The sequence below is a fragment of the Carassius carassius genome, chromosome 4 (assembly GCF_963082965.1).
Source record: "Carassius carassius chromosome 4, fCarCar2.1, whole genome shotgun sequence".
Taxonomy (NCBI): Eukaryota; Metazoa; Chordata; class Actinopteri; order Cypriniformes; family Cyprinidae; genus Carassius; species Carassius carassius.
The window spans coordinates 14486042-14502587 of NC_081758.1; the positions used below are offsets into that span (position 1 = coordinate 14486042).

A 16546-nucleotide genomic window follows, 5' to 3' on the forward strand; every position below is an offset into this window, starting at 1 on the left:
CTAGGACACGGTGCACTCCACTCATACACTCCACTCACACATCGCTTGGCACTGGTCACCCGGGGGTGAATGAAACCCTCTCGTTGCTGAAGGAACGCTTCTGGTGGCCCAACATGGCCTCGGATGTCAGGAGGTACGTGAATGGATGTACAAGCTGCGCCATATCCAAAAGCCCTCTCCATCTTCCATCAGGCAAGCTCCATCCTCTAGCCGTTCCCAATCACCCGTGGTCACACCTAGGGGTGGACTTCATAACCGATCTTCAGATAACAATACCTGCATTCTTGTCATATTGGATAGATTTTCTAAATCCTGTCGTCTTCTTTCTTTGAAGGGTCTGCCCACGGCCATGGAAACGGCTGAACTGTTATTTAATCATGTCTTCAGGTACTTCGGCATCCCAGAGGATATCGTCTCGGACCGAGGCCCCCAGTTCATCTCCCGGGTATGGAAGGCTTTCTACTCACTCCTAGGTGTGGCCATCAGCCTGTCCTCCGGGTACCATCCCCAGTCAAATGGGCAGATGGAGAGGAAGGTTCAGGAGATTGGACGCTTCCTCTGTACCTTCTGTCACGGCCACCAGAACTCCGGGAACCAGTTCCTTGGGTGGGCCAAGTACGCACAAAACTCCCTTCGTCAACCTACCACTGGACTCACTCCATTCCAGTGCATACTCGGCTACCAACCACCTCTATTCCCCTGGTCAGGTGAACCCTCGGTTGTCCCCGCCATCGACTACTGGTTCAAGGAGAGCGAGAGGGTCTGGGACGCGGCACACCACCAACTCCAGTGGGCTTTACGCAGACGTAGAACGACAGCCGACCTTCGCCGACCAGAGGCCCCAACGTACCAACCCGGTCAGAAGGTCTGGCTGTCCACCCGAGACATCCGCCTGCGTCTGCCCTGCCGCAAGCTAAGTCCCAGATTCATTGGCCCATTCACCATCATCCAGCAGATCAATCCGGTCACGTACAAACTCCAGTTACCCCCTGAATACCGGATTCACCCCACGTTCCATGTGTCTCTCCTTAAACCTCACCATCCTTCTGTCTCTCCCTCCACAGAACCTGGCGAAACGGAAGCCCCCCCTTCACTCCTCCTAGATGACGGCGCAGCCTATGCAGTGAGTGACATCCTGGACTCCCGGCGGCGTGGTGGACAACTGGAATATCTAGTGGACTGGGAAGGAAACAGTCCAGAGGAACGTTCCTGGGTCCCGCGCAACGACATCCTGGATCCTAACTTACTCGACACCTTCCACTCCAATCATCCTGACCGACCAGCTCCCAGGGGAAGAGGACGTCCACCACGTCGTTGGGAGCGGGCCGTGGGGAGGGGGGTACTGTTACAAACACGCCAGGTTCCACCTCCATGCAATCACTACGCACACCCTCACCGGAATACTAAGCACATCCACCTGATCCTCAACACCACCCAATCACCTCAGCACCATAAAAACCACACACATGCACTCAACCGATGTCCGGTCTCGTTCGCAACAGGGTCTTACCTGTATGCTAATTCTAAGGACTAACTCTTCTTCTACTTACCTCTCTCCAGCGATTCTCCGAAGATCCAGATCCCCAGTGTGCGTGTGTGTGGTTCACCTTCCTCCTCTGACGTCTTCACCCAGCCTGCACGGATCCATCCCTAACTCCACCCTACACTACCTGCTCCTCTGCTTGTGTCTGTTCAATAAACCATTCTGTCTGTTACTCCTCAGCCTCCCGAGTGATCCATAACATTAACGTCATCGGAGATGTTTAATCCTCAAGCATTCCGAACATTATTCCGGCTTTTTGGCATTCACATCTATCCACAAGTCTAATTCTTTTAGGTTAGACTATTTCATACAAATCAATATAAAAGCAATTATGCTTTGTCTAGCATTCTTTTACGTTACTAAGCATAGCAAATAAACTGGTATCCACACTATGCACTCATGTTTAACTACAGTCACGGCCAAAAATTTCAGCACCCTTGGTAAATATGATCAAAGGCGGCTGTGAAAATTAATCTGTGTTGTTAATCCTTTTAATCTTTTATTTATTTATAAAAATCACAAAAATCTAACTTTTCATTGGACAATAACAATTTAAAATGGGGGGAAATATCATTATGAAATAAATGTTTTTTCTCAAATACTCATTGGACACAATTATTTGCACCCCTAGAAATTCTTATGAGTAAAATATCTCCCAAAGTATATTCTCATTCATTGATTATGAACATGACATTATCCAACAGTGGTTTCCTGTTTCACAGAAATATAAATAGGAGGGAAAACAAAGCCCAAATTCCCTTAATCATCCATCACAATGAGAAAAACCAAAGAATATATTTCTGATGTGCAGCAAAAGATAACTGACCTTCACAAAATAAAAAAGTGGTTAAGAAAAGAGCTAGAGCTGTGGAAATTCCCATTTCCACCATTAGGGCAATAATTAAGAATTTCCAATTAAAATAAAATTTTACAAATCTGCCTGGAAGAGGACGTGTGTCTATATCGTCCTAATGCATGGTGAATGGCCAAAGAGTCTCCAAGTCCACAGCTGGAGAACTGCAGAAAATCATTTAGTTTTGGGGTCAGAAAACCTTTAAAAAATTTTAAAAACAGCACCTACATCACCATATGTTTTTTGGGAGGATTTAAAGAAAAATTCTCCTTGCTCAACCAAAAACAAGCATATTCAGTTATCAGACATGACTGGAACTTAAAAAGGGACTGGCCTCGATAGTCAGATGAAACGAAAAAAAAAATCAATCAAGATGGGTTTGGTGCACACAGGGATAAAAAGTACCCCATGTGTACTATGTAATATAATGCATTTTTGATGTTGTGGGCCTAGATTTCTGCTGAAGGTCCTGGACATCTTAGTTTAGATACATGGATGAATACATGCATGGATTCTATCAAATAACAACAGATGAAAAATCAAAAGGTGACTGACTCTCTTAAAAATCTTACTGTATAATGGGCCATGTTTGGATCCTCCAAACGTACAATAACCCAAACACAAACCTTAAAAACAACACAAAAATGGGTCATGGTTTTACTATGGCCATTCCAGTCCTCTGACCTGAACCCTATAGAAAATGAGTGTGGTGAACGGAAGAGATGAAGCACCAACATGGAGCTGTGCATCTAAAGGTCTGGAGTGATTTTGGATGAAGGAATGGTCCCTGATCTCTTGTGAGTTGTTCTCTAACCTCATCAGGCATTATAGGAGAAAATTTTGAGCTGTTAAACTGGCAAATGGATGTTTCAAAAAGTATAGAATAATAGGGTGCTGTTAATTGTGGCCAATGTGTATTAGAGAAAAACATTTATTTCACAATGATATTTCCCCCAATTTTAAATTCTCATTATACAATGAAAGGTTAGATTTTTGTGAATTTTTAAAAATATAAGATCAAAAGCATTAACAATGCAGATCAATTTCCACAGCCTTCTTTTGTCATATTTACCAAGGGTGCCAATATTTTTGGCCATGACTGTACTAGTCTGCTTGTTACAGTCAAAAAACAAACAAACAAGTTAATAAATTAATTACTATGGTGACATTATTATATGCAATAGCTTATATGAGACAGCCTATGATCATTAGATTTTAGACAGGTGTTACTATAATGATTTTGTAAAAGGTGATAAGCAACCAAATATTGATAATGTGGAAGTTACTGCCTTTTGCCTTGGTGTGACTTCTCACATTTTGTAGAAAATGCAAAGGCAGAGTACATTAACTTCAAAATAGGGGTAAAAATAAAGTTTTAACTCACACAAGTCTTTTTTTCTCAGTTTCACACTCTAGCGAGTTAAGGTCTTTTGCCTTTGTAGGGCAGTATACGTTTGTTCTAATATAATAAAACTACTTGAGAAGACAGGTTTCTTACTCTCATAGAGTATGGTAGACCCGGTTTGATGAAAGGAGGGGATGCGATCAGATTCAGCGTAAATGGAGTTTCCACAAATTTCACATTTGAGAGCACTGCTTCCTGGGAGATACCACCTGATAATGAAGAGGGGTTTCCAATGTTGTTAAGTGGTTGTCACATTTATTTGCTTGATGGTTTAAATTTAGATAACACACTCTTATGTCTGTGGAACTAACTGGACCCTACCAGTTGATTCTTGTAACAAAACTCTCACTCGAAGAAAGCTGTTTTTTTTCATGGCTCTCAGACTTTGAGGCCCATCTGGCATTGTTGACAAAGCTGACTTGATGTCTAAGTTGACTTCTTCCCTTCCATTTCTCAGCTAAAACAAAAGCCCAAAACAAATGTATTCTCTGACATCAAACATTAAAAAAAATTTTGTTGAGTGCACACACTGACCAAGAATCTTGAAAAGGTTGCTGGTATCATGACAGTTTCATCTGGAGAACTGTATCCGAATGTCACAAAAATATTTGCTGAACTAACTGGCGTTCCATGAACATACCTGCCAGCACATATACACAAATTTAAACAATTTTCAACAACGGCAAAATATAAAATATAATTACAATTTAAAATAGTTTTCTTAAAACTTTGTAATTTTTAACAGTTTAACATAATTTCAAATGTAATTTATTCTTGTGATGCAAAACTGTGTTTTCTAGTCACATGATCCTTCAGAAATCATTCTAATAGCCTGATTTACTACTCAAAAACATTTCTTATTATCAGTGTTGAAAACAGTTGTGCTGCTTAATATTTTTTGGGGGAAAAAATATTAGTTTTCACACTATTCTTTGATTATCAGATTTTTCAAAACTAATAGCATTTATTTTAAACAAAAATTTCTTGTAACAACACAACTCAAATAAAACTGACCACAAATGTTTGAACGATACTGTATTTACATGAGGTAAAACAGGAAAAACATACTTGGCTGAAATCTTCAATTGGAAAGATTCAAAGTTGTTCTCAGTGACGTAGTTGGCCTCGGGCTGAATGTGGAGTGAAATACTAGGCAGCACTGAAAAAAATAGCTTGACTTAAGATATAATGGAAACTGAATGTCTAGATAACTTTTTTTTAACAACCATATTCTTACCATATTCTTTGACCTCAAACTCAGCCATGGCAGTGTTTTCAAAAGTGTCTGCATAGGTGGCCAAAATCTTCCATATCCCATAACTAATGAAATTCACAATGTGAATAAAATAATACAGAGACAAACAAAGATTAATGAATAGACCAGTTTCAACATTCTTCTTTAATAGCCTTACCAGCAAGACTTTCATCTCTTAGCAAACTTCATCTGGTTGTCAAAAACTAACCAGATCCCTTTCAAGAGAACTTCGAACTGCGTCCTCTAGGGGGCACTATGTGGAACACCTCGTCGTGACCCGTGTCTGAAGCATACATTGAAAAAACACCAACTGGTTGGCCGGCGACAGCCTCTAACGTCACTACCGGCACGACTATAGGCACCGGGAGAACACGTCATTCTCTTCTTTGTCTTCAATGACTTTCCTGTTTGAAGCGTGCATCTGAAAGAACCGGTAAGAGCGATCTTTCTCTGTCTATCATGGCAACTACTAGCAAGCGTTTAGACAATGTGTGCATCCATGTCAGCGTTATTTGACACCCGATGACACACACGATCTTTGCGTCAATTGTTTTGGTGAAGAGCACGCACACAGTGTCTTTGAGGAGGCAATCTGCGTGCATTGTAAGCATTTTTTCAATGAAAAAGCTCCGCTCTTGTTCGTCTCTCTTTCTGAGAAAAAAAAAGGAAAAAAGGCAGCCATCTGCTTCCCGCGATTCAGGACCCGGTTCAGGTGGATCAGTTAGAATGGTTTAAAAAGGGATTTTCCCTTTTGTGCTCATAATGGCGGCGGACAAGAGAGACTCTCGGGAGGATGATGTTATATTTTTAACACTTTCTGATACTGAGGTTAGTGCTCTGCAGGGTTTTTATCCAGGAAAATCAAGAGAAATTTGAGGATGGTGAAGAAGGTGAGGCTGGGCCTTCTCAATCCTCCTGCCCTGCGTTTGTAGAGCTGTTGGAGGTTATGGATCGCGCCACGGCAAATTTGAACTTGCCATGAAAGTGCGCTAACAAGGTGACACCATGAGGCCGCCTTGATGAGCATTATCTTTCTGACCATAGCCCTCCAGCTCAGGTGAGCCTTCCATTTCTGCATGATCTCCATACAGAGATGGAAAAGAAATGAAAGAGGCCATTTTCTTCTCACATCCATCGGTTTCAGCATAAGAGTTGTGCTGACATCGAGGCGATGCGCGAAAAGGCTATGAGAGGATGCCCCCGTAGAAAGAGCTTTCTTTCTGTGGGGGAGACATCCTCTCTTAATCTTCCTCCTTGCCATTTAAGCCCTTCAAGAAATACATCTCGCTTAAATGGCAAAGCATACGCAGCAGCAGGTCCGACTCTGGCTTTATTACACACGATGGTGGTGCTTCAAGCATATCAGACTCATCTGCTAAGAGACCTGGATAGAGGCGAGGGCCTTTTTCCTGGTCAGGAAGCTGAGCTGCGCCTCACCACGGATCTCTCTCCATGCTACCAAGCAGGCCACCTCCACCATGGGCAGGACTATGGCGGCCATGGTGGTAGGAAAGAGACATATGTGGATGAACCTGGCAGACATTGGGAAGAAAGAAATAGCTTTCTTCTCGATGATCAGGCTTCGCCTTCTGAACTTTTCGGTATTTCCATTGAGACGGTGATCCGGAAGTTCAGGGAGACAAAGGCATGCTCCGCTGCTTTCAGATCCTTTGATCCACGAAGGTCCAGGTCTGAGCCCAAACAACGTAGGTGTCCTGGCCTGTCTCGATTTGAGAATCAAAGACGGGCACAGAAGGCTAGTGTCGCGACTCGCGCTCCTCCCCCACCTGCGGGCAGGGGTAAGAGGAATCGTGGGTCACGAGGAGGTACTCAGAACCTAAGGGATGTGATCAAGACAAGGCAGCGTTCTCGTCTGAGTCAGAGCGATACCGAGGTATCTACACGTTCCCTTTGGGGAATTTTTTACTTCTGCTTTTATGCTCCTCTTCCTAATTCCCCTTTAACCACCAGCTCTCCACCTGATCGAGGTTAGGTGGAAACCTCTTGCATAACGGTCTCCTATGCTGGACCTATAATGTTTTTGGCTGCTTCTATGTTCATAGCCACCACCTTACTGATGGTCTGGACTAAAAGTAGGCACCCCTTGAGCAGGGCTCCAGCACAGGAGGGTGGATGAGTATGTAACCCATTCTATATATATTTAAAGGTACTGGTCATATAATTAAAATATCATCAAAAAGTTTTTTTATTTCACTAATTTCATTCAAAAAGTGAAACGTGTATATTATATTCATTCATTACACACAGACTGATATATTTCAAATGTTTATTTCTTTGGATTTTGATGATTATGACTGACAACTAAGGAAAATCCCAAATTCCGCTTAGTTGTACTGTCGCATCCAGCGAGAAGTGGAGGTGACAGTTACAGAAGTCTTCTTGTATATGCTGCCTCAGGTGATGCTACCCTCGCCAGAGGTTTGTAAAATTTGAGCTTGCCTCTCCCATGTGGTTCAGCACCTGCGATGCTTAGGAACCTTTAGGTAAACACGCTAAGCTTTGTGTACTTTCTGAAAACCACATGGTGGTTAGTGTGCACGTGAACACTTTGAACACTTTCTAAAATCCACGTAAGAGGTACAGTAAGTGTGCACACAAGTCTCTGCACACTTTCTGAAATCCTGTACGGTAAGGGTTACGCACTCCGCCTCGTTCCCTTTCTTGAGATGATTAGACCTTGGTTCCTTGGGCTCCATTCAGCCAGTGTGTATTTGTTTATACACTTCAAGCATCGCTTCCCTCAACATGAGGGGCTATTTGGGCGATTCTCATGGAAGTTTAGCAGCGCTCCACTTTTCCAAGAAGGGTCAGCTATGAGCGCGCTACTCTTAATTCAGAGTTCTTCTCTCATATGAGACCGAGTTCTCTGTTTTTTTCCCAGAGCGCTCCAGCATTATTTCCACAGATCGAGTTGATGACTCTCAAACATACTGTTTTGAGATGCACCATTCCATCTATGAGCTGCTCTATCAGAGTGCCACGAGATCCCCTACTTAGAACAGTATTTGAAAATCCATGCTATGGCAAATGTGCACGTGAAGTCTTTGCGCACTTTCGAAATCCACACTGTGGTAAGTTTGCACGCTTGTATTCTGTGTTCTTTCTAAAATCCTATAACAATCCTAACAGGGTGTTGCTACTAGGGATCTGTGAGACAGCTCCTTCAGCAAGCTTATGCGAAAGCAAGCAGTAGCCCCTGTGTGACAGGCAAGACTTGGTATTAAATGCTAGGTTCTTAGCCTTATCCCTTTAAACGATTAAGTTGGGTATGTAGCTTAGGCCTTTGGCCGTAAGGGGTACTGTAACAGACATCCATCTAAATATCCCAGGGGCAACTCCCATGGAAATGGTAGAGTTGGTACTTAGTGCTCACCATGATCCTGGCCTGCACTCCCTTCAGCATGGCAGCGTGGGTATACTGTTCCCCATAGCAGATGCAGTTTGAAGTTCCCTTGAAAGGGAACGTCGAGGGTTACGAATGTAACCATGGTTCCCCGAGTAGGGAACAAGACACTGCGTCCTCTAGCTCCCTGCCATGCTTCGGATGCAAGCTTCAGATGAAGAAGTGAATGACGTGTTCTCCCCTATTTATAGTCGTGCCGGTAGTGACATCAGAGGCGGTCGCCGGCCAACAAGTTGGTGTTTTTTCAATGTATGCTTCAGACACGGGTCACAACGAGGTGTTCCCCCTAGAGGACGCAGTGTCTCGTTCCCTACTCAGGGAACCATGGTTACATTTGTAACCTGAGACATTTGCTCCAGTCTGGACCACCATAGAAAATCACTGTTATTCTTAATATAAGCATTTAAACATCAGATCAAGTAACAGACTAACATTGGCTTTAAAGGTATTTTGAAAGGTGGAAGAAGTGGTTTTGATCCATTGATGTCTGGCATATCGATCATCTCTACTTTGATACCATTAGGATCCTAAAAGGAAGTTGAAACGTCAACAAGGTTATCACATATAGAAATCATAATTCATGTGAAGTATGAGGCTGTGAAGACAGACACTCACCACGAATGTAAGGGTGACGGTTCGTCTAGATTTCCTCAGCTCCTCGTTGAGGGAGTAAACACGCACTTGTACTAAGAAAACAAACAGATTGAAAGGATTGCTTTGAGTTGAATCTCTCTTTGCTTACTCACTCCATCTTTCTCTGTGACAAGCCGTTTCTCTTCATAAAACTCGCACTCTAACACACAATAGATTTTTATCATACTGACCCTCTTGTTCGGGTGTGTATATTGGCTTGTCAGTCTGGATAAAGAGAAAACCATTAACTGTAGTGACTGGGATTTTTTCATGTGCCGTGAAAGCAGAGGAAATCGCCTGAAGGTAGACATACTTGTCCTCTTTAGGGAAATCTGTAGGCATTATCTGGGAAACAGAAAAAAATTAAAACATTTTCAAAGCTCATGTATAACATCAAATAGGGCAACATTTTCCAAATGTTTTGTAACCTTAAATAACAACAACAAATTTAAGCTAAAAAAAAAAAAATTCTGGGATCTTAAAATTTTTATTCCCAACCGTAAAGTAGCCGAAGCTTGATAGTTATTCGAAGCGTTGAGTTTTAGGGACTGAGATGCATATTGTTTATAACTTGGTGCTAGTGTGTTCTTTAGGTGAAGATCTATGGTAATTTCATTGTCATAGCCAAACAACTGCACCACCACCTTTTCCAAAGCATCGAGTCGCAGCAGTTTAGGTGCAGTGATTAAGTATCTGTAAAATAAAAAAAGATATTTGTGGCTGTGGGTCGCTTTCAGAGCTTGGCAGATGCAAAAACAACAACAACAATGTAATATGCAAATGCATATTTCAGACAAACATGATGGATTTTCACGAGTGTACAGAAGGTTATGTTTAGTTAACTTTTCTTTTTTTGTTGTTTTGCAGTTCTGCTTTTGATAATACAGACCAGTATTTATGTTCAGTAGAAAATTTTAAATGATGTAAAATGCAACTTACACACTTTCCTGGAAAGTGATACAGAAGAAAATATGAAGTATACAGAGCAAAAATAAACGTCCCATCATAGACGGTTTGCTCCAGGCATTTGTTTTGTCAGCCAAATCAACAGCCTATCTGCTTTGCTTGCTTTAAGTTACTTATTAGCTCAGCTGTCTTGAAATAGGTCCCAAAATTTTTTTTGAGGTTTACTTTTAGTAAGAATAGCTATAGTCTAAATATGATGACTGGAAAATAGTCATAATAATTAGTTAAACGTAAGATTATGACATGCTTCTATTAACACTGTACAGTTTGCTAAGTCATTTTGCAAGTCACAATGAAAATAAAGCTCAGATCCATTTTCAACTAAAAGGGGATTTCATGGAGATGTTTTTTTTTCATCCATGGGATGTTTTATTATTGTACAATTCTAGTAACTTTTGGACTTTTGTGTAAAATGTAAACATTTAAACAGAAACCCACTATGGAAAGATGTTGAAAAGCGCTCAATGCGGGTTCTCAGAGAAGACACCATAGATATTTTGTATCATTAACTGTACTAAATAAGATAAATAAGTGATGGCAAAATATATTACTTAAACTCATTAAATAATTTAACCAATTTCAACTGTAATGTTAAAGTTATTCAAGATTCAACAAAACAGATATCCGTCAGAACAGAGGCATCAGTGCGTGAGCAGTAGTTCAATTAATGTAAAGTAATTCAACATGAACATACGAAACAGCCCTTCCATTGCCATAATTTTCAATTCAGTGCTGTCATAACAGAGTTCTGCAGGTGTCGTTCATCATATGTGACCACTTTATCATCTTTAAGGAACTGTTAAGCATCTGCTAAAAGTGAGAGTACTCAGGATGGGCCTGGCATAGACATACAGTTCTTTTACACATGAGCCAGCAGCACTAAAGAACAGCCTGTGAGTCTGCAATAATCTCAGACGCTTTATGCATTCTCATAGCACCATGGTGGGTAGGCTTATGTGATGCACCAGTGAGGCCGGGTGAGGAAACTGTGCCAGCTGAGGTGGTGGAGGAGGGGGCGAGTGGGCCTGCAGCTCTACTACAGTTCCTGTGCTGGTTGGCCGGTGCCTGGCACTCTTCTGGTGCGCCCGCAGACCTGCCAACTGGGAGTATGCACTTTGGCAGATGTGGCACTTGTAGGGCCGCTCGCCTGTGTGGAGCCGCACATGGTTACGGAGGGTGGAGGACTGGCTGAAGCGGGCGGTTGCAGAAAGGGCAGACGAAAGGCTTGTCCAGAGTGTGTATGCGCATGTGAGAGCGCAGGTTACTGCGGGAGTTGAAGCCACGGTGGCAGATAACACATCACATGCGGCTCGCGGTGGAGAGCGCTGTAGTGCTGGAGGAATCACACAGGTGGAATTCATCTGTGGGGAGAGGAGAGAGCTCGGTCAGCAGACAGAAGGGTCAGGGACTTCAAACAGATGCTAATGCGAGTTTTAACTAAGTCTATTGTAGTGCAGTGATAAAGATCAGCCTGAAACACACCCAAAGCCCTGAAGTGAATGAATTACTCACCATTTTTTTTTATTCTTCAGCTGTTCACCCTCTATGCCAGGGACTCCTGGGATACCCAAGAAAGTGTTGTGGGAATTTCCATACCACACAAGCAGTTCCTGATCTGGAAGTATTGTCTGGGAATGAAACAAGTATAAATATAAATGCATATATGAAATACTTCGATATACTAAATACTAAATTTGGGACTAAAATCAAAGTTTTACTTAAGTTAATACGTTTATTAAAAAAAAAAGATATTTAATAGAAATAATATCTATCCATCTATCTTTTAGTATTTCAACCTAATTTTAATGCTGCCTTACAATTTGTACCAAAATCAAAGAGTTTAATTACTTGAGAAAATCTAGTAGACTCTCTAAATCCTCACAAAATCTAATAAAAATAATACAAATGTAATTTTACTTGAATGAATATATACGATGTTACATAGCAATGATGGAATAATATTTTATAATGCAAGTACAACAACATGGAATTTCTAAATATAAGAATTATATATATTTAAATTATGAAAATTTTAAGAGGTGGGCCTATATAAAACGAACCTCTACTGCTTTGTAATATATGCTGCTTCCGATCTGCACGACCTCCAGGTTCTGTTCTTGCTCGTTGCGCGCGCATTTGATGTAAGTCATCCAGCTGTGATGATCCTCTTGGCTAGCATCGATGAAATAGCGCACCACGCCATCTTCATTAAAAAACCTGAGAACAACAAAAACGCATGCCATGAATCTCTGAATAAACTCCAAAAAATGAGCCCATGCATGTGACACCTGTTGAACGTAGCTTACTAACCTCCCACATGAGATTGTTGTTCTTGAAAAGATCCACATGCTCGGGTGAAATGACCCTTCCTGTGAAGGGACCCATCTTGGTGCCAGCTTTTATCCAGGTCTTGGAGAAGATGCCAAGTCCTTCTCCAGGGGGTGAGCTCTGTGCAATGATGACTTCACTTGGCAGCACTAAACTGGATAGTTTCTGGACCTCTGAAAATAGAAAGCAGCAAAAATAAAGTAGAAGTTTGATTTGGAGCATTTAATTGAAATAACTAATAAAAAACAGAAGACAAATACAAAGAAATAGAAGAAAAATACTTGAAATGAAGCAACCCATTTGCAAGCACATTTACAGAAATTAGTTAGAGTGCAAAGAAATAAGTTACATTGTAAATTTGGAATTAAATGCATTAAATAATTATTATATGGCAAAATTATTATATTTTTGTTCTAGGCCCACATAAAGGAGCGCGCAATGTGTCTATCTGTAAAAGACTTCAAATGCGGCTTTCAGGCGAGACACAAATAAATGTCAAACGCGTCTTTACGTTTAAGAATTCAGCTATTTTGTACGCTTTAAATGTGACGATGCTATATATTCATAGGCAAGAAATAACTTATTCCGTATTCATTATCCTTTCAGAAACATTGTTGCACTAAATGTGTGCTGAAAGAAAAGAGAACTTTCTTTAAACGGCCTAGGAATTTATGACAAAACGCAGAAAAGAAGATTAGCTGCTTGACATGGTGTGAATAGCGGTAGAATCAGCTTTCACGGCATATTAACAGAGGGACGGAAGACTTTAAATGCGCCCGAGAGGAGAGAAAAGTGTCAAAGCGGGGGTGTGGAGACTGTCCCGAGCTGATGAATGACGGGCTTTTCTGTGTCTAACGTCCTGGCCTCACTGGCAACTTTCTCAGGTCAAGCACAACGTTACCCTCATGATTTGAATAGCCTTATTTAAATAAGTTTCACTTTGTCAGTAAGTTACTGTAGGCTTTGCAACGCTTAAATCTCGATTTTATGATATAGAATAAATGTTAATTTCGCATATAGCCTATTCTTGTGGGAATTAGTTAATGACTTTTAAAAGGTTTACTTATTTTAAAGGAATTTCTGTCACCAATCTTTCTTTTTAAGTTCGTCTCTAATTGAACTAGCTAACATTGCTAGCTTACTGCACATATGGTGCAGCAATTATATATATATATATATATATATATATAAAGTTTTCTATCAGTAACCGTCCTAATAAATTGCTGCCTTACACGTCTAAAAAAAAAAAAAGTTCTAAACACAACTTGTCCTGATTCTACAGTTTTATTGTGTAAATTTAAGAATACTCTCGATCTCTATTAATTAACTTTTTTACTTACCCAGTGAAAAGGGAAAAACGCAATGGACCTTGGGATTACGATCGCGCCATACAATGACGTCAGAGTTATTAATTTAGAGGATATTTAATAAATAAATAAACAAGACATTGATTAATGGAACACAAGCATATATGTATTTTTTATCAATACCATACTCCTTTATAAAAAAATACATTATCCAGCATGCATCACCTATAATTAGTCACTTACCCTGTGACCCATAGACATCATATAGGTAGACGCCCCGTCGAACGTTACTGCCTATTGGCACGAACGAGCCGTGGAGCCGCCATCTTGGACCGGTCGCCAGCTCCACTCAGTGTAACTTGTTTGCCAGGTGCAATGAGCTGTCAGCGCATTAAATTAATCATATCTCACTGAATACCTAACTGATTTTGACGCGGGTTTTTTTGCTGCAAAGTTCATTCATGCAGCTATGATACAGCGTATTTTAATATTCATAATAGGCTTTACAGTTACATATTATATTCTGATATCAGAATGAGAATCAGAATGAGCTTTATTGCCAGGTATGTTTACACATACGAGGAATTTGTTTTCGTGACAGAAGCTCCGCAGTACAACAGAATGACAGCGACAGAACATAAAACACATAATAAAAGAATATAAAAATACAAAAAATACAAATAAGTAGATAAGGAATGACAATATACAAATTGACAATTGTAGGCAGGTATATTACAAAAATGCAGTTATGTATGTACATGTATATTATGTGCAAAATTTAAGTGTATGCTAAGTATGTGTGTTAGATAAATTAAGTGTATGTGTATATAAATATAAAGTGTAGTGTGTTCAGTGTGTATCAGCTGTTCATAAGATGGATTGCCTGAGGGAAGAAACTATTCCTGTGTCTGGTCGTTCTCAGTGCTCTGTAGCGTCGACCAGATGGCAACAGTTCAAAGAGGGAGTGTGCTGGATGTGAGGGGTCCAGAGTGATTTTAACAGCCCTTTTGCTCACTCTGGATAAGTACAGTTCTTGAATAGAAGGGAGAGTTAAACCGTTGATTCGCTCAGCAGTCCGGACTACCCTCTGTAGTCTTCTGAGGTCAGATTTAGAAGCTGAGCTGAACCAGACAGTTACTGAAGTGCAGAGGATGGATTCGATGATGGTGGAGTAGAACTGTTTCAGCAAATCCTGTGGCAGGTTAAACTTCCTCAGCTGGCGAAGGAAGTACAACCTCTGCTGGGCCTTTTTCACAATGGAGTCAATGTGAATGTCCCACTTCAGGTCCTGAGAGATAGTGGTGCCCAGGAACCTGAATGACTCCACTGCAGTCACAGTGCTGTTCATGATGGTGAGTAGGGGGAGTGCAGGGGGGGTTCTCCTGAAGTCCACAGTCATCTCCACTGTTTTGAGCGTGTTGAGCACCAGGTTGTTGAGAGTGCACCAGACAGCCAGCTCTTTAACCTCCTGTCTGTAAGCAGACTCGTCACCGTCCTGAATGAGGCCGATGAGTGTGGTGTCATCTGCAAACTTCAGGAGCTTGACAGAGGGGTCCTTAGATGTGCAATCATTAGTGTACAGGGAGAAGAGCAGTGGGGAGAGAACGCAGCCCTGGGGAGCTCCGGTGCTGATTGTACGGGTGCTGGATGTGTATTTTCCCAGCCTCACTAGCTGCTGCCTGTCTGTCAGGAAGCTGTTGATCCACTGACAGACGGAGGTGGGCACGGAGAGCTGAGTTAGTTTGGGCAGGAGGAGGTTTGCCATGATCGTGTTAAAAGCCGAGCTGAAGTCCACAAACAGGATCCTCACATAGGTCCCCGGTCTGTCTAGGTGTTGCAGAACATAATGCAGTCCAATGTTTACTGCATCGTCCACAGACCTGTTTGCTCTGTAGGCAAACTGAAGAGGATCTAGCAAGAGTCCAGTGATGTCCTTCAGGTGGGCCAGCACCAGTTTTTCAAATGACTTCATGACTACGGATGTTAAAGCCACAGGCCTGTAGTCATTTAGTCCTGTAATTTTGGGTTTCTTTGGGATGGGGATGATGGTGGAGCGTTTGAAGCATGAAGGGACTTCGCACAGCTCCAGCGATCTGTTGAAGATCTTTGTGAAGATGGGGGCCAGCTGGTCAGCACAGAATTTCAGACAGGCTGGTGTAACACAATCTGGGCCTGGTGCTTTTTTCCTTTTCTGCTTCCTGAAGACCTGGCGCACCGCATCCTCGCTGATCTGTATTGCAGGTGTGGGGGAGAGGGGGGATGCAGGAAGTGTGAATGGTGAGAGTGCTTGATTGGAGAGGTGTTCAGGGTGGGTTGCAGGAGTTGTGAGCGGTGTGAACAGTTGTTTGGAGAGGCATTCAGGGTTGGTTGCAGGAGTTGTGAATGGTGAGAGCGGTTGATTGGAGAGGTGATCAGGATGGGTTGCAGGAGCTGTGAATGGTGTGAATGGTTGTTTGGAGAGGCATTCAGGGTTGGTTGCAGGAGTTTTGAATGGTGTGAATGGTTGTGTGGGGAGGTGTTCAGGGCAGGTGATGGGTGTTCTTTCAAACCTGCAGTAAAACTCGTTCAGATCGTCTGCCAGTTGTTGATTTTCCACAGTGCTGGGGGGTGGTGTCTTGTAATTGGTGATCTTCTTTAGACTTTTCCACACTGATGCTGAGTCGTTTGAAGTGAACTGAGTCCTTATTTTTTCAGAATAATTCCTCTTTGCCACTCTGATCTCCTTTTCCAGTGTGTATTTAGCCTGTTTATACAAGACATTTTCCCCCTTCCTGTAAGCATCTTTGGCCTGACGGAGCTGTCTGAGTTTTGCAGTGAACCACGGTTTGTCAT

General features: G+C 41.9%; 2 pseudogenes; both read right to left on the minus strand.

Moving 5' to 3' along the window:
• Nucleotides 1–10208, minus strand: part of LOC132136989 (complement C5-like) — a 41092-nt pseudogene extending 30884 nt beyond the window's left edge.
• Nucleotides 10209–10689: 481 nt separating this feature from the next.
• Nucleotides 10690–12664, minus strand: LOC132134386 (PR domain zinc finger protein 12-like; annotated as a pseudogene).
• Between the last annotated feature and the right edge of the window lie 3882 nt (nt 12665–16546).